We start from the raw sequence: 18,806 nt of genomic DNA, 5'->3' as shown, positions 1-18,806 counted from the left end.
CCCGGCTATTTTTTTTTTTTTTTTTTTGGTATTGTATTTTTTTTTAAGTAGAGACAGGGTTTCATTGTGTTAGCCAGGATGGTCTCGATCTCCTAACCTCATGATCTACCCGCCTCAGCCTCTCAAAGTGCTGGGATTATAGGCATGAGCCACCGCGCCTGACCGGTTTTTTTTTTTTTCCTTTTGTTTTGTTTTCTGGAGACAAAGTCTGGCTCTGTCACCCAGGCTGGAGTACGATGGTGTGATCATAGCTCACTGCAGCCTCAAACTCCTGGGCTCAAGTTATCCTCCTACCTTAGCCTCCCATGCAGCTAGGACTATAGGGGTGTGCCACTGCACCCAACTACCTTTATTTCTAAGTTTTTTATTTTTATAGAGACAAGGTCTCACCATCTTGCCCAGTGTCATCTTGAACTCCTGTGCTCAAGCAGTCCTCCTGCCTCGGCCTCCCAAAGTACTGGGATTACAGGCATAAGCCACCACACTCAGTGGTTTTTGCTAAAGAAAACATAATTTTCTCTAGTTTAGAGGTTATTTACAAGTTGTTTCAAAATGAAAGAAAAATCATGTAAGTCTAAATGGATCTAAAAGTTGGGAAAGGGAAAAAAGTAGAAAAAATGTATAGGAAGTCATAAATGGACTATGGAAATCTTGTGTAGTCAAAAGCTGAGACTGGATGGATTAGTTTATAAGGTTGTATTAAAATTAGCTTTAGTATTGATAATGGATTAATACAAAAATAAAATTTGGTTTTCTCTTTTGAACAATAATTTCTTGTATAATAATATTAATAAGAAAAATATTTGTATTCACCTTTTGAGTAAACTCCAAAAAAAACAGGGAGAGGAGAGACAGATTCTGTCTCATGCTGTCTTTCTTAGGTCTTTTAATTGTTCCAAAAACTGAGTCTCCTCTCTATCATTTTTTATTATTTTAATTCATTTAGTTTTTCTTCTATCAAAGTGTAGAGGTTTTTGCTTTCTGAAATCTTTGAATTACCACTTCGGCTAAATGAATGACTATTATCTTACAGTGAACTGTCATCCTATGTTGATCAAGTGTTTTAAACCTTTCTTATTTTAATATCAGGTGTTTTAAACCTTTGATATTTGACACACTTCCCAAAATCACATTTCAAATTCTAAAATTAAGTTTTTTTGACTTGAACTAACTTGGACATAACAATTAGGGCCCCTGGTGGCCAGGCACGGTGGCTTATGCCTGTAATCCCAACACTTTGAGAGGCCAAGTGGGCAGAACACTTGAGTCCAGGAGTTCAAGACCAGCCTGGACAACATGGTGAAACCCCGTCTCTGCAAAATAGACAAAAATTCGCCGGGCATGGCAGAAAAAGTTTTCTTTTCTGGAGTCCCAAACAAGGTACAGGACGAAGAGGGGTTGAAGGCCAGAGGCCCGGGGCTTCAAGACCGCTGTCTGGAGTTGCCTGTTCCAGGCCGTGTCAGGGCTCACCTGACTGCCCCTGAAGCAGCCAGAGCCCACCAGGGCCCCTCAGGGGACAGCGATCCCCCGAAGCACCCTGGAGCCACCACCAGGCCACGGAGCAGCATTCCAGCCCCACTCCAGGGTCATTTTTTGTCCTCTCCCATCTGAGCAGTGTTACCAGGCCCCAGGGGGACCAGAGGATCAGGGCCGGCCTGGGTGGGGTCCCATGGAGTATTCCAGCGCACTCAGGGGCTCCCTGCAGACGGGGTGGGGGGCCTTCTCCCCGGAAGCCTGGACGCGGAGATAGACTTGCTGAGCAGCACACTGGCCGAGCTGAAGGGGGGTCAGGGTCATGCGCCCCTGGACCAGACTAACAGGCGGAGGAGCCCCCGCCACCTCCTGCCTCCCGCCTGGGCTCCCTGAAGCTGAACCCAGCCTGGCGCTTCACGCGTCTCCCTATGGAGGCCCCACTGCAGCCTCTTATGCTGCCGCCAGCATCCCGGCCGGCCATCCCCGTGCAAGCGAAGGTGGCACAGTCAGTGAGGGGCTGCGGCCCACCCAGGCGGGGAACCTTTCAGGCCTCTGGGCCCCTCCCGGGCCCCCACTTTCCTGTCCCAGGCCGAGGTGAAGTCTGGGGGCCTGGCTGTAGGAGCCAGAGAGAGCCAGGGCCAGGGGCCAAAGAGGAAGCTGTGGGGGTCTCTGGCCCCGCAGGAGAAGGAAGAGGACGCGAGCACGGGCCCCAGCTGCCCCTGAGCCACCTCCGGAGGATGAGCTTGTCAGGCTGTCGAAGAAGCAGGTGCACATGAACCACCCGCCCAGCGGGGAGTACTTTGGCCAGTGTGGTGGCTGCGGAGATGTGGTCGGGGATGGGGCTGGGGTTGTGGCCCTCGATCGCGTCTTTCATGTGGGCTGTTTTGTGTGTTCTACATGCGGGGCCTAGCTTCGGGGCCAGCATTTCTACGCCGTGGAGAGAGGGCGTGTTGCGAGGGCTGCTACGTGGCCACCCTGGAGAAATGTGCCACGTGCTCCCAGCCCACCCTGGACCGGATCCTGCGGGCTATGGGGAAGGACTACCACCCCAGCTGCTTCACCTACCTGGTGTGTCACCGCGGCCTCGAGGGCACCCCCTTCACGGTGGATGCTACCAGCCAGATCCACTGCATTGAGGACTTTCACAGGAAGTTTGCCCCAAGGTGCTGAGTGTGCAGTGGGGCCATAATGCCTGAGCCAGATCAGGAGGAGACTGAGAATTGTTGCTCTGGATCAAAGTTTTCACATTGGCTGTTACAAGTGCGAGGAATGTGGGCCACTGCTGTCCTCTGAGCCTGGGAGACAGAGGTTGCAGTGAGCTGAGATCGTACCACTGCACTGTGGCCTAGGTGACAGAGCAAGACCATGTCTCAAAAAAAACAAAAACAAAAACACAACTTGCCACATTGTGTCCACGCACAGTGGCTCATGCCTGCAATCCCAGCACTTTGGGAGGCCAAGGTGGGAGGATCACTCACAGAGTTCAAGATCAACCTGAGTAATATAGCAAGACCCTGTCTCTACAAAAAAAAATTAATTAATTAATTTTGAAAAAACAATGGGGCCAGGTGCAATGGCTCACGCCTGTAATCCTAGAACTTTGGGAGGCCAAGGCAGGTGGATTGCCTGAGCTCATGAGTTCAAGTCCAGCCTAGGCAACATGGTGAAACACCATCTCTACTAAAATTCAAAAAATTAGCTGGGCATGGCAGCATGCACCTGTAGTCCCAGCTACTCAGGAGGCTGAGGTAGGAGAATTGCTTGAACCCAGGAGGTGGAGGTTGCAGTGAGCCAAGATCATGCCACTGCACTCCAGCCTGGGTGACAGAGTGAGACTCCATCTCAAACTAAAAAAAAAAAAAAAAAAAAATTTAGGGCTCCTGAAAGGCCAAGAGAGACATATTAGGCTAATTTGGTACATTACAATTATATAGGAACCATTGTCAAATAAGAAATGGTGTCTAGGCCGGGCATGGTGGCTCATGCCTGTAATCCTAGCACTTTGGGAGGCCAAGGTGGGCGAATCACCTGAGGTCAGGAGTTTGAGACCAGCCTGGCCAACATGGTGAAACCCCATCTCTACTAAAAATACAAAAATTAGCTGGGTGCGGTGGCACATGCCTGTTTTAAGTTTATTCATGATGTTTTTAGTTGGCTCATTAATGGAATAAGTTCTTTTTTTTCCATTTTGGCATACAAATTCTGTCTCTGTCTCTCTTTTTTAAAAAAGAAACAGGATGTTACTCTGTTGTTCAGGCTGGGGTGCAATGGCACAATCACAGCTCGCTACAGCCTTGACCTCCCAGACTCAAGTGATCCTCCCATCTCAGCCCCCACAGTAGGTGGGACCACAGGTGTGTGCCACCATGCCCAGCTAATTTGTGTGTGTGTGTGTGTACAGAGTCTTATTATGTTGCCAAAGCTGGTCTCAAACTCAAGCATTCCTCCTGCCTGGGCCTCTCAAAATGCTAGGATTACAAGTGTGAGCCAACACACACAGCCCAGATTCTCTTTTTGATTGTAATCCTTCTGCACATTATATTTCTACTATTCAAATTATTGTTACATATCTCTCATTTTACTTCTTCTGAGAAAACAAAAATGGCATTTGTATTAGTCTGTTCTCATGCTGCTGATAAAGACATATCCAAGACTGGGCAATTTATAAAAGAAAGAGGTTTAATGGACATACAGTTCCACATGGCTAGGGAGGTCTCACAATCGTGGCAGAAGGCAAGGAGGAGCAAGTCACATCTTACATGGATGGCGGCAGGCAAAAAGAGCTTGAGCAGGCAAACTCCCATGTTTAAAACCATCAGATCTCACCAGACTCATTCACTATCACAAGACCAGCACAGGAAAGACGCACTCCCATAATTCAACCCCCACCAGGCTGCTCCCATGATGTGGGAATTGTGGGAGCTACAATGCCCATGAGATTTGGGTGGGGACACAGCCATTCAAAATGAGATTTGGGTGGGGACAGAGCCCGACCATATCCCTATTGCAAAGACTAGAGATGGTTCAACAAAGCTGGCAAATCTCCTTCATTTGGAATCCTGCTGGGCCCAGTCTGTTTTCCGTCAGCAATGCTCTGCTGCTAAAGCTATATATCAAGCACCCTCCCTCTGGGCCCAGGGACTCCTCCAGAATAGGAGGGCACTTGAGATAATAAGGGTGGGTTTCACAGAGTGGAGTGTAGGAAAATAGCCTGTTGCCTGGCAAGAATGATGCCCTCTTGAGGCAAAGCCACTGTGATGAGCAGTGGTTGACTCTGGCATATGAAAGGGTCCTGTGGCAAGGTCTTTACACAATGCCTGTGGCATAGATAACCCCTCATAAGGATGCTTATCTAACCTCCCCATTGGTCACAAGTTTTGCAGGGAAGTCTGAGACATAACCAGCTGCACATGTTTTACCAAAACGCTTGCTACTTTTTGGAGGGCAGGTGCAGGGATCCATTGTCTCAAAGCTGCCTAAGACATGACTTTTGTTTCTAAGTCCCTGTTGAATGTTTTCTTCTGGGAAATTACTTATCAGCCTCTTTGACCTCTCATCTCCCTCTGCCTTTGGCGGTAGATATGCATAGACCTGCTCACTGCAAAACATACTTCTCACATGGTGTAATGAGCAATCTGGGGCCATTTTTTGATGTTTGATTATTGTCAGTGTTTAAGTCTCACCCTCCCTCTTTCCTTTGTGCTCACACCTGGGGAAACCGGTAAGAAAGCCTGGGTGCTCCCTTCTTTAGTAACACCAGAAGATTCGAACCACAGAAGCCCCTGCCTGCATGTGGGGACTCTCCCATCAGTCCCACCCCAACCAAAATAAAAACCCAGTCCAGCCTCCTTTCCTTGCTGTCTCAAGCCATTTTGGACCCACCTGGGAAGCCTCGCTGCTGCCCTCAATTATGTATAAAATAAACCTTTTCACACCCCCCTTGGGGTGTATATGTTTGTGTAACATCATCAGTCTCAAAATTGTGGGTGGGTCGGTCATCTGAGTCTGCAGGTAACATCTGAGTCTGCAGGTAACCATATAGTCGGCACTGTCAGCAGATGTCTGGGTGATGACCGTCCCACCCAGTGGTATGTCTTCCATTGCCTCGGCATATTCATTCACCAGCTCTCTGCTGGCTGGCCAGCATGTGCTCTGAGCTGTGCTGCTTTGTGTGTCGTCGTTGAGTCCAACAGAACCCTCCAAAAAAAGCTCCAGGGCCTGGGGGGGAAATAGGGCCTTTGCTGGGCAAATTTCAGCTGGACCACCTGCCTGAGGCTTGAGGGGCAAGAATCACAGTCACCACTGGCCCCTGTTGTGTTTGGGGAGGGGTGGGGAGCACCCTGGCTCCCAGATATCCCATGTAGCTTCTTCTATGTGCAGAGTTTTCTCTGCCCATGGGCTAAGCTCTGAGCATTTCCAAAAGTCAGAACATCAACTGTGGAGACTGTTCCCCTATGGAAATTTGATATAATCAAATGATGGGTTAAGGATAAATGTCATAATGTGGGTATTGGAATAACCAGCTAGCCATTTGGAAGATAAAATTAGATCCATTCTCCACACCATGTAGCAGAATAAACTGCAAATGGAACAGAGAGGTAATTGTAAAGAAACAAAACCAAACAAGTACTAGATGAAAACATGAATAAATTATTCTAGAAACTGAAAGTTAGGGAAATTTTACTATTACTCAAAATCAAGAAACAAGAGAGAAAATATCCATAAATTTAACCACATGAAATTTTTTTACATGATCAAAACCAACAAAGTAAAAAAATGACAAACTGAGAAAAGTATTTATAACTTATATTACAGATAGCACATATAATATACAAAAGATTATTTTAAGATTAGAGTTGTCAGGCCAGGGTGGTTCATACCTGTAATCCCAGCACTTTGGGAGGCCAAAGTAGGGGGACCACTTGAGCCTAGGAGTTCAAGACCAGACTGGGCAACATAGGGGAACCCTGTCTCCACACAAAAAAATTTTAAATTAGCCTGGCGCAGTGGCTCCTGTGGTCCCAACAACTTTGGAGGCTGAGGCAGGAAGATTGCTTGAGTCCAGGAGGTTAAGAATACAGTGAGCCATGATGGCACCACTGCACTCCAGCCTGAACAACAGAGCAAAACCCTGTCTAAAAAAGATTAGAGTATCATTTTCAAGAAATATTGAAACCACTGAGTAACACAAGTGAACTCCAGTCCTTACCTCATACAATATATAAAAATTGACTCAATTGTATCATCAACTAAATGTATAAAACTTAGAAGAAGAAAATATAGGAGGTCGGGTGCCTTGGTTCACGCCTGTAATCCCAGCACTTTGGGAGGCCAAGGCAGGTAGATCACAAGGTCAGGAGCTGAAGGCTGAAACCCCATCTCTACTAAAAATTGGCCAGGCATGGTGGCAGGCGCCTGTAATCCCAGCTACTGAGGAGGCTGAGGCAGGAGAATTGCTTGAACCCAGGAGGCGGAGGTTGCAGTGAGCTGAGATCGCGCCATTGCACTCCAGCCTGGGCAACAGACCAAGACTCGGTCTCAAAAAAAGAAAAAAGAAAAAAAAAAAAAACTTAGGGGAAAACCTTAGAGACCTTGACTTGGCAAGAATTAATTAATTTTATTATTATTACTTTTTGTTTTATTGAGTGCTTGTGTGCTAAACACTAAGCGCCAAGGCTACATCAGTGAACAAGCAACCTCTGCCTCCCAGGTTCAAGTGATTCTCCCTGCCTCAGCCTCCTGAGTAGCTGGGATTACAGGTATCCACCACTATGCCCAGCTAATTTTTGTATTTTCAGTAGAGGAGGGGTTTCGCCATGTTGGCCAGGCTGGTCTTAAACTCTTGACCTCAAGTAATCTTCCCGCCTTGGCCTCCCAAAGTGCTGGGATGACAGGCGTGAGTCACTGTGCCCGCCCAAGAATTTACTAAATAAGAAACAAAATATGAACTTTCAAGGAAAGAAATCAGTTAATTAATTTATCAAAATTTAAAACTTTTGCTCCTCGAAATGAAATGAAAAGGCACAACTGTGAGAAAATATTTGCAAAACATATATTTGCAACATAGGACCTGTATCCAATCCTATAAATAATTCATAACTCAGTAAGACAAATGACTGTTTAAAATGGGCAAAAAATGTAAACAGCTGCTTCGCCAAAGAATATATCTACATAGTAAATAAGCACATGAAAAGACGCTCAGCACCATTAAGCATTAAAGAAATGCAAATAAAAACCACAATGAGGCTGGGCACGGTGGTTCACACCTGTAATCCCAGAACTTTGGGAGGCCAAGACAAGTGGATCACTTGAAGTCAGGAGTTTGACACCAGCCTGGCCAACACAGCGAAACCCTGTCTCTACTAAAAATACAAAAATTACCCGGGAATGGTGGTGCACGCATGTAATCCCAGCTAGTTGGGGGGCTGAGGCAGGAGAATCACTTGAACCTGGGAGGCAGAGGTTGCAGTGAGCCAAGATCATGCCAAGGCACTCAAGCCTGGGCAGCAGAGTGAGACCCCATCTCAAAAAAAGAAAAACACATGAGATGCCACTGTACTCCCACCAGCATGGCTAATTTGTACAGATTGACAATACCAAGGGTAGGCAAGTATATGGAGCAACTGGAGCTGCCACATACTGCTCAAGGAGGGTAAAGTGGTGAAAAACACTTTAGAAAGAGGTTGACAGTTTCTTTAAAAGAAACAAAAGCATGCTGGGGTGCAGTGGCTCACACCTGTAATCCCAGCACTTTGTGGAGTAGAGGCGGGTGGATCACTTGAGGTCAGGAGTTCAAGACCAGCCTGGCCAACATGGTGAAACTCCATCTCTACTGAAAATACAAAAATTAGCCAGACGTGGTGGTGTTTGCCTGTAATCCCAGCTACTCAGTTGGCTGAGGCAGGAAAATTGCTTGAACCCAGGAGGCAGAGGTTGCAATGAGCCTGGATCATGCCATTGCACTCCTGCCTGGACAACAGAGTGAGATTCCGTCTCAAAAGAAAGAAGAGAGAGAGAGAAAGAGAGAGGGAGGGAAAAAGAGGGGAAGAGAGAAAGAAGAAAGAAAAAGAAAGAAAGAGAGAAAGAAAGAAAGAAAAGGAAAGAAGGAAGGAGAAAAATGAAAGAAAGAAAGCAAAGAAAAAAGACAAAAAGAAAAAGGAAAGAAAAGAAAGAGGAAAGAACAAAAAGAGAAAGAAAGAAGGGAGCACAGATACACACAAAAACTTACATACAAATGGCTCTAGCTAAAAAATGGAAACAACCCATGTCCAGTATCAGGTGAATGGATTAAAAATTGTGGTATGTACAATACAATTGTTGGGAGTCTTGCCCAACAATGTAAAGGAGCACACTATTGATATACACAGCAGATGGCTAAATCTCAAAATATCTCTGCTGAGTGAAAGAGGCTAGATCCACCCATACTCTAAAATAATATATCTTCTATGATTATATAATACCATACAAAGTACAAACTGAGTTAGAGTGACAGAAAGCAGACCCAGGGATGGGGGCGTTTGGGGTTGATGGACATGTTTAGTATCTTAATCCTAGGGATAGTTTCACGGGTATCTACTTATGTCAACATTTTCATCAAACTATACTTAAAGTACGTGCGATTTATACCTCAATAAAGCAAAAATAAAGCAATAAGGACATAGCAGTCAAATATATTTTTAAAAATCAATGTGTTATCAGCCTTATAGTATATTTCCCCATAAGAAATGTTTATTTCTCTTCTCTGAACACAGTATTTCTAAATATCCTCAGTTGTACATATTAATTAGGTTGAGGATAAACTGAATGATAGTTAATGAAATAAGATCTGAAGTCATGAATTTTAAATTGATTTTTAAGTTTACTCTTTATCACTTATCTGGTGTCAAATTGATTACCTGTAAGTTCTCAGGTTGCATCAAAAAAACACTATCAGGGATTTCTGGCAATTTTTTTTTTTTGAGACGGAGTCCTGCTCTGTCACCCAGGCTGGAGTGCAGTGGCCGAATCTCAGCTCACTGCAAGCTCTGCCTCCCAGGTTCACACCATTCTCCTGCCTCAGCCTCCCGAGTGGCTGGGATTACAGGCACCCGCCGCCACGCCCAGCTAATTTTTTTGTATTTTTAGTAGAGGCGGGGTTTCACCTTGTTTGCCAGGATGATCTCTGTCTGACCTCATGATCTGCCCGCCTCTGCCTCCGAAAGTGCTAGGATTACAGGGGTGAGCCACCGCACCCAGCCTGATTTTTGGCAATTTTTAATCTTAAACATGGCACTTTACCCAGCTGAAAAACGACATTTTCCTAGTCACCCTTGGAGCTAGAACTGGTAACACACTTTAGGCAAAAAAGATATAAAAGTCACAAGGTGCAGTTCTGAAACAGCTGTTTCACGTGGGGTTGACTGAGCATACATTTGCTTTTGTCTTTTGTTTTTTCTTACTCTGCCTGGAATCTGGATGTGATTCTAGTAATGAAGCAGTCTTCTTGCAATCATGAGGCAAAAAAAAAAAAAAAAAAGGAAAGAAAGGAAGCTGCTTATTAAGATGGCCAATGGAAAATAAAGGGGGAGCCTAGAGGCCTGGTGGCATTGTGTGGCCCTAGATGGGCTCTGTATTCCTAGAAAAACTGACTCATTAAAAAAGAAAAATTATTTGATTCAGCCACTGTAATCAGGTTTCTGTTGCACAGTCAATGCCAATCTTAAGTAAGACAGTAACATAATATGTTAAATTGGTTTAAAAAAAAATGTGAACACAACCTCAAAAGAATAGTTTCCAGCATAGCACTTCTGGTCTCTCTCTTTCCACCCACACAGACGTTTGTATGGTTTCTGGCTCATAACTGCCATAGCCCTTGTTACAGTCGTTTGTTACAACGTTGGATGTTACAGCAATGATTCTCCTGCCTCAGCCCCCCAACTAGCTGGGATTACAGGGGAAGACCTCAGGAAACAAAATCTCTCTGACTTTCTCCTGCCCACAGGACCCTAATCTTCCCCTACCTTTCCAATTGTGGGTCATAAGACCATCATTCCAGAGAGGGTCCCACCTCATAGCCTGGTGGAAAAAATATTGATGTCACGAAGCTTCCATGAAAACCCAAGAGGACTGGGTTTGTAGAAGCTTCCAGAGAGCTGAACACACGGAGGTTCCTGGAGGGTGGTGTGCCCGGCAAGGGCATGGAGGCTCTGCACCCCTCTCCCCATGCCTTGCCCTACACATCTCTTTATTTGTATCCTTTGTAATATCCTTCCTTATAAACTGGCAAACATAAGGTTTTCCCTGAGTTCTGTGAACTGTTCTAGCAAATCAAACCCAAAGAGGGAGTCATGGAAACGCCAACTTGAAGGAAGTCAATCAGTTCCGGAGGCCCAGACTGTGACTCATGTCCGGGATTGGGGAGTGGGGAACTGAGCCCTCATCCTGTGGGATCTGGCGCTATCTCCAGGTAGACAGTGAAGGAGCTGAATTGGAGGACGCCCAGTAGAATTGATTGCTTGCTGATGGGGAGAAATCCCCATATATTTGGGGTTGCCTAAGCCTTCTGTGTTGATTGTTATTGTGTATGAGAGCAGAGGAAAAACAGAGTTTGAGAGTTTTTCTGAAATAATTTTCTGGTCTCCTAAGGTAGGTGTGGGTTTGAATCCCACTTGTGGCAGTGTGAGAGCAGAAAAATAAACAGTTTGAGTTTTTCCAAAACAATTGGTGTCAAAACATGGTGAAACCCCATCTCTACTAAAAATACAAAAATTAGCTGGGCGTGGTGGCAGGTGCCTGTTATCCCAGCTGCTTGGGAGGCTGAGGTAGGAGAATGGCTTGAACCCGGGAGGCAGAGGTTGCGGTGAGCCACGATTATGCCGTTGCACTCCAGCCTGGACGACAACAGTGAAACTCGGTCTCAAAAACAAAAAAGTAAACTGTATACTTATGAATGATACATATATTGTGTGTGTATATATATCATATACTATTTGTTGCAGAGATTGTGCCTCACACAATTGTGGGACATAGTTCCTGTAAGGCTGTTGTCTTTGCATCTGTTGCTCGAACAGGGCAGACAGTTAGGAAGGGAAGATGGATGTAAAATGAGGAGCGTAAGGACAAGTTGAGGTCTGTGACCTCAAGCTGGAGCCCAGGATGGGCTGAAACCCCTTTGTTGCCCTGTAGGAGAAGCTGGAGCCTTTAGTCTTAGAACTGAAGAAGCCAGAGGAAGAGGGGGCAGCTGCTGCCTCATGTCGCCAGGGTGAACCAGCAGACACACTGCACCTGCCCAGACCTTCTGTAGTCCTCACCATCTCTGGACACTCTGTAATTCCTGCATTTATTCTGCGTATTGCCTACTGTCTCCATTCACACATATGGTCCAGAAAGACATGGATGTGTTAGGCACGTTGCCTGTTCACTGATGAAGCCCCAGCACTTAGTGCTTAGCACACAAGCACTCAATAAACATTGTGCTGTTGAAGAAGAAAGACAGTCACAGAGACACAGAAGGGACATGCTAGAGAGGAAGTCAGCTGCTAAATCTAAGTGAAGGGTATGCAGGTATTCATTGTATTATTCTTTCAACCTTTATGAATGTATGAACATTTGCAAAATAAAGTTGTGCAGGAAAGAGAAAAACAAAAACCAGGATGCACTGAGGTCTGAGGTGAAGGTCCCAGAGCATCAGTTCTCGTTGGGATCAAGGTTGCTGGGACAGAGCTTGATCCCTCTCAACTGCTAAAACAATCCAGGACAATCCAATAGTAGAGCTGAATTTCAATCACCTTGGCCCTGAGCTTCACAGCCCTTTGGCAGAGGGAATCCTGTGACACTGAGGTGTGTGTAACCACAAGACTGGCCCAAACTGACCCTATTCTGTTGGTAACAGGCGGTATAGCAGAGCCAAAACGGAAAGTCATGTAACTTGGGCACGCACAAAGGAGGAAAATCGTAACTCGGAACCAACGTTTCCTCCCTGCGGAGCCAAGCAGACAGACATGACTGGAGCTTGAGGGGCGGGACGCTTTCAGAAAGAAAGAGTCCATCATCCTGGAAGATGTGGTGCTGAAACCTGCCATTCCACACCTTACCATAAATGGCCAAGTTTAAAGCCCTCCTATCGAAACCTGCCCGCCAGCACTTCTGCATGCCAACCTGTCCTCCCTAACCCATCAAGTTTGACCTAAGCCCAGTATGGAAGACACATTCGAGCCGCGCCTCCGGTCTCCTTGGCCGTCGACCTTGAAATTAATAAAGCCTTCTCTTTTCTCAAACACTGGTGCCACAGTATTGGCTTCTAGTGCGCCAGGCAACGGGCCCGTTGCTCGAAACGCGCCTGGTGGATGGAAGCTCCGTGAAGTGCGAACCCCTGCCCACAAGGGCTGCTGTTTTGAAGTTCGCTGAAGCGCAGCGCAGACTTGGTGTTTGCCTGGTGCATGGCAATTACGGAATTATCGCCACATCCTCCCGGCCTCCGCTTCCAACAGCGCGGGCCGGGCACTCGCTTCCAGCCCACCCCACAACCTTAAGCCTTCCCTGCCGCCCCCCAGCAGCCCCCAGCCCCACCCTGTGGAGAAGCCTCTTGAGAGTCTGGGCCTGGCCACGCGCCCGACGGACGACGCGGACCTGGCCTTCGGGAGTGAGGCCAGCGGAAAGTGTACTCGGCGCCGACCTTCCCCTCCCCTGGCACCGCTCCAAACCAGCCCCACCCGCCCTGCCGCGGCTGTCAGGTCCTGGGCTGTGCCGGAGCCTCCACGCGGGTGTGGCCCGCCCCTCTCCCCCAGGGGCGCGGTGTAAACACATCAAAAAGCAAACACCAGGGCCGAGTGGGCGACGGAGGCAGTCGCTGTTCAGTGTCGCCCCCTGCCGGGACCACGCCGCGCCGGGCACAGCGAAGACAGGCTGCGCCTCCGACCTCGCAGCGCTCAGCCTCTTAAGTGGGCGGAATAACCTCACGCAAGTCATCAAACAGGACTTCAGTGTTGCAACGAAGGAAGAGAAAGGGCCCCTGAGGAGGCGACATTCGCACTGCAGCGGCGCAGGGACCAGCCAGGCGGCTGAGGGCAAGGTCGTTCCCAGCAGCGGGGACCGCAAGGGCAAAGGCTTGGAGGGGGGAACGAGCTCGAGTTCCAGGACGGCCGGAGCCAGCGCAAATCCAGGAGGGGCTGCGGGGCAGGCAGGGGTGTCCCCCACAGGGCGACGGCGGCAGGAACTCGGGAACCGGGACTGCGAGCGGGTAAGGCTCGAAGGTGGGCTGTAGCCTACGCGCCCGGAAGTGCGGCCGGGGTGCCGGCCGGGCCCGTTGCCCAGAGCAGTTCGGCCCCTCTAGGGATCGCGGAGGCCTGGCTCTCGGTGGCGCCTGAGAGCTCCCTGCAGTCGGTCACCGAGGGAGGCTTCGGGCGGGGAGGCGGGTAAAGTGACGTAAACATGCGTTGCCCTCCAGGATTGGCGAACTCAGCTGTGGGGGCGGGAACTGAGGGGCAGGAGCCCCCAGGGATTGGCGGCTGCGCAGACGGGGCGGGGCAGCCCTTTGTCTGAGGGTGCTGCGGGATGCCGCTCCTTCGCGCGTGAGGCTGCGGCGTGGACGGTGAGTGGGGGCCGCGTGTCGGCGCCGGCCAGGACCCTCTCCCATCACGGACACCCGAGCCGGCGCGTCCTCCATACGAATCGTGGACTCTTCCCCGCGAGCACGCACTGCCTCTTCCGTTTACGCTGGTCCCCTCCCCTCACGGACGCGCGGCGGCCTCCTCCCCAGGGCCAAGACCGCGCCCTCTCCCCGGTTCGGGGTTCCCACCCTTCCCCTCGCCCGGCCTTGGACCCCATCGGGCCCTCCCGCGCCCCCGCCCGTCTCGGACGGCCTCGGTCCCTTCCGCGCCCCTCCCCCCGTGGGCCCCCTCAGAGCCCCGGCGTCCCTCCCACCTTGGATCGCCTCAGATCTCCGGCGTTGCTCCCCCTCGGGCCCTCCCGCGCGCTTTCTACCGGCGCCGTGCCTCGGGCCAGGTTGGCCGGAGTCCTAGGGGCGCAGTCCGGACCCCCGGGCCGCTCTTCTGGCGGCGCTCCTGGGGGTCTAGTGTCCCCTGGGATGGGCCCGGAAAGGGGTGGGGAGCTTCCCCAAAATATAAAAATGGAGGCTTTTTCTGTTTTAAGCACAACCTGAGGAGCCCCATGAAGACCCCGGCGGCGCACCGGGAGCGCCACTTTATTTAGCTGTAAAAAGTCTTCCCGCGTCAAGACGAAAACGAGCTGCTTTCGAGTGTGCTGCTTGCCGGGTGTCTTATCCTCTCCCCGTTTTGCTGTCGATGCTGTCTTTTCTGTTACTTTGTCAGAGCCCTATTTTAATGAATGAGCCCAACTCTTTGCAACACAGCATATATTTTCCTTGTTTATTGGCTTAATTTTAAAATTGAAAATAATATGCAATACTTGTAATGCAGGCATGTCAGAAAAATATAAGTCACCCGCCAACACTCTGCCAGTGCATGAAGAGGCAGGAACTGGAACAGTTTCGGATGCCGTTAGCGCTCTAGGCACGCGCGCACACCCTTTTTCCTGTCATCAAAGGGAAGCTGCTGTCGTTTGGACTAACTCGGGGGCGGCAGGGGGCGCTCCGCTCGTCCTCCGCCGGGTCGGTGCGCGTGGATTTTTCAGTTCCTAACTGTCTTCTGGACGTAGGTTTCTCTGTCCGGTGGACTCTCCCAAGTGGGTAACGGTGGGAGATTGCCACTGACATTTCCGCCCCGTCCGCGGCTCTGGTCCTGTGCGCTTGACAGGTCACTGCATTCCTGCCAGGTCAACGTTTTTCGTTTATTGGTGAGGTTGAAATCCCTTCATTTGTGTTTTAGCCGTTTGTATTACTTTGTGATTTACCAGCTCATATTTTTTTCCATGTGTGTTGAAAAGATACTTCTCAATTTGTCTTTTGACTCTGATTATGGTGTTTGGTTCTGGTTTGGGCTTTTTCAAAATAGAAAATTTTAAATTTTTAAGAGTCAAATAGTTTGCCTTAAGGCATTTGGGGCTTTGTGCTGTGTTTTAAATGGCTTTCCCCACTCCAAGATTATTTTTAAAATAAACTCTTGTTTTTCTGTGGTACTTGTAAAATGTTGGATACGTCTGGAATTTATATTTTCTTGTGGGGTGAGAGTGGACTCCAGCTTCGTTTTTTCCCCTAAATCGTAGGCATTTCTAATACTACTGATCTTTCCATTGATTTGAAAAACCACTTTTGTCATATACTAAATTGTTGCATGCCTTTAGGTCCATTTTTGGAGTTTGGTAGCTTTAATGCGCATACGATTTTGATTTATAAGCTGTGGATCTCTGGATCTCTGCTTTCTGCTTTTGGTATTTTGCTTAGAACGGCCCTTCCCACATAAAATAATAAAAATATGCCTGTATTTTAAAGTTCTTTTTTATTGAATAATTATACATATTTATGGGGTACATGTGATATTTTGATACAAGGATAGCATACAATGTATAATGATCAAATCAGGGTAATTAGGATATGTCACCTCAAACATCATTTTTTGTGTTGGAAGCATTTCACATCTCTTCTTCTGGTTGTTTTGAAATATACAATAAATTAGTAACTATAGTCACCTTACCGTGGTATCAAACACTGGAACTTACTCATTATATCTGACTGTAGTCATTAACTTACCTATGTTCACCTCCCCCCAGCCCTACCCTTCCCATCCTCTGGTAACCATCATTCTACCCTCTACCTCCATGAGACCAACTTTTTAAACTCACACATACAAGTGAAAACATGCAATATTTGTCTTTCTGTACCTGGCGTGTTTCAATTAACATAATGACCTCCAGTTCCATCCCTGTTGCTGCAAATGACATAATTTAATTATTTTTATAGCTGAATCATATTCCATTGTGTACATATACCACATTTTCTGTATCCATTTATTTGATGTACATTTTGGTTGATTCCATATCTTAGCTATTGTGAATAGTGCCGCAGTCAACATGTATGTTCAGATATCTTTTTGATATACTAACTTCCTTTCTTTTGGGTATATACCAAGCAGTGGAATTGCTGGGTCACATAGTGGATCTATTTTTAATTTTTCTCATATGCCTGTTGGCCATACATATTGTCTTTTTTTGATAAATTATTCAGATCATTTACCTGTTTTTAAATCAGATTAGTTGTTGCTTTCTATTGAATTGTTTGACTCCTTTCTGCATTCTGGTTATTAATCCCTTATTGGATGGACAGTTTGTAAATATTTTCTCCCATTCTGTATGTTGTCTCTTCACTCTGCTGATTGTTTCCTTTCCTGTACAGAAGCTTTTTAGTTGATGTAATTCCATTTGTCTAGTTTGCTTTTGTTTCTGTGCTTTTGAGGTCTTACCCAAAAAATGTTTTCCCAGATCAGTGCCCTCAAGTGTTTCCTTGATGTTTTACAGCTTTCTTTATAGGGATCCTGTGCATTTCTAAGGTTTAATCTTGTTTCTTGTTGCTATTTGTTGAATAGATTTTTTTCCCTTCGTATTTTCTGACTAGGTGTTACTGGTATATAAGCTATCAGTTTGGTTGTTTTTTGTTTTGTTTGTTTATTTGCTTTTCATCTTTTGAGATGGAGTCTCACTCTGTTGCTCAGGCTGGGGTGCAATGGTGGGATCTCAGCTCACTGCAAATTCCACCTCCCGGGTTCAAGCAATTCTCATGCCTCAGCCTCCGGAGGAGCTGGAATTACAGGCACGTGCCACCACACCCGGCTGATTTTTGTTTTTTTAGCAGAGACAGGGTTTCACCATGTCACCCAGGCTGGTCTTGAACTCCTGACCTCAGGTGATCCACCCACCCTGGCCTCCCAAAGTGCTGGCATTACAGGCATGAGCCACTGTGCGCAGCCAGAAAGCTATCAATTTGGATACATATTTCTGATCATTAATTCTGGAAAGGTTGCAGGTTAGGGTTAGTTTAGGTTAGTTAGTTTAGATTAGGGTAAGTTTAGCAGTGTTTTGCCTTGTGCTCACAGGTGGCTCAGAAGCCGCCTCTCTTGAAAGTGCTTTCACCCTGGGGGTAGGGGCTCCTTGGTGATGAAGAGGGAGCAGTGCTTGTTAGCAGAAGTCCAGGGAGTGAGGATGATGAGAAGCAAGAGAAGGCAGTGGCTCTGGAGGAGATCCTGGCAGCTCACCCTAGACCAGGAGACTCCAAATCTGCCTGTCCCAGTGTGTCACCATGTTCAGGGTCCTCTGGAATGACAGGCATACTGCTTTGTCACATCAAACAGTCAGGAGTTCCAAAAAGAGTGATAGGAATGTCTCACTGCAATGTGGCTTTCGGTCACCTAAAGAAAACTGGAAAGCCAGTTGCTGTTAACAACATTGATCTATTGTTTTTGTTTTGGATTATTCCTTAGGGAGATTTTCAAAATTGAAATTCCTGAGTTTGAAAAATGAACTCTTCATGCTGCCACCTTTGTGACCAGTGGGTGGGTGGGATCGTTGCTCAGCCAGTGCCCTGAGTGGGTGTTCTTTATATTGCCCATTTGTTAGCTGTTGGCATGGCCTCAAGAGGGGGGTCCTCAAACTCCACTTCCAGTATTCGATGGTGGTGATTTCCAGCCTGTCCCAGCCCCTGGCCTTGGAGCCTGGCGTCTATAGAGGACTCATCATGAGCCTGTCTTTTAATTTTTAAAAACGGTCCACATCATGCTCTCTCCCTGCCTGAAGTGTGTTCTCATGGAGCAAAGCTTGGAGTTGGACCTCCGAATCCCGCGAAGTGTGGATGGAGTGTGTTGTTAAAAGCCAGTTTCTGTCACCCCAGACAGCTCTTACGTTTTCCTGCTTGAGTATGCAAGGTCTAGGTTGAGGCCCATAGTGTTTGCCTGTCCTGGTTTCCTGTTACAGGCTTGTTCCAGGAAACTGAAACCTTTTATCTGCCATAGTATAAAGAAAAAAATTAACCTAGTTAATACCACTTTTAAAATGTATAGTATATATTTTTAAATATTTAGTTAGTTAGTTATTGAGACAGGGATTCATTCTGTTGCCCAGGGTGGAGTGTAGTGGTGCAGTCACAGCTTACTGCTTTCTTGACCTCCTGGGCTCAAGCATTCTTCCCATCTCAGCCTCCAGAGTACCTGGGTCTACAGACTAGCTAATTTTTAAAAATTTTTTGTAGAGACGGGGTCTCACTGTATTGTCCAGGGTGGTCTTGGACTCCTGAACTCAGGCAGTTCTCCCACTTTGGCCTCCCAAAGTACTAGGATTGTAGGTATGAGTCACCATGCCCAGCCATTTTTGTTCTTTTATTACCAGAATACAATCAGACTTTGTGATTTTTTTTTTTTTTTTTTTTTTTTTTTTTTTTTTTTTTTTTTTTT

The 18,806-nt window shown here is 47.2% G+C and overlaps 1 protein-coding gene and 1 pseudogene across 5 annotated transcripts in view; both read left to right on the top strand.

The window, feature by feature from the left end:
- Positions 1–1,341: 1,341 nt before the first annotated feature.
- Positions 1,342–15,161, top strand: LOC111523580 (annotated as a pseudogene).
- Positions 13,157–18,806, top strand: part of ZNF250 (zinc finger protein 250) — a 25,438-nt gene continuing 19,788 nt past the window's right edge. For 2 of the 5 annotated variants that reach the window (XM_023188270.2, XM_023188268.2), the window contains exon 1: positions 13,157–13,690. The gene's annotated coding sequence lies outside the window, so the exon portion shown is untranslated. Of the gene's footprint in view, positions 13,691–13,793; positions 14,042–15,100; positions 15,265–18,806 lie in introns of those variants that run through there. The other 3 variants (XM_023188267.2, XM_023188269.2, XM_023188271.3) reach the window with 3 other exon arrangements.

Source organism: Piliocolobus tephrosceles, chromosome 7 (genome assembly GCF_002776525.5).
Source record: "Piliocolobus tephrosceles isolate RC106 chromosome 7, ASM277652v3, whole genome shotgun sequence".
NCBI classification, from domain to species: Eukaryota; Metazoa; Chordata; class Mammalia; order Primates; family Cercopithecidae; genus Piliocolobus; species Piliocolobus tephrosceles.
This window is presented reverse-complemented; position numbering and strand designations above follow the sequence as displayed.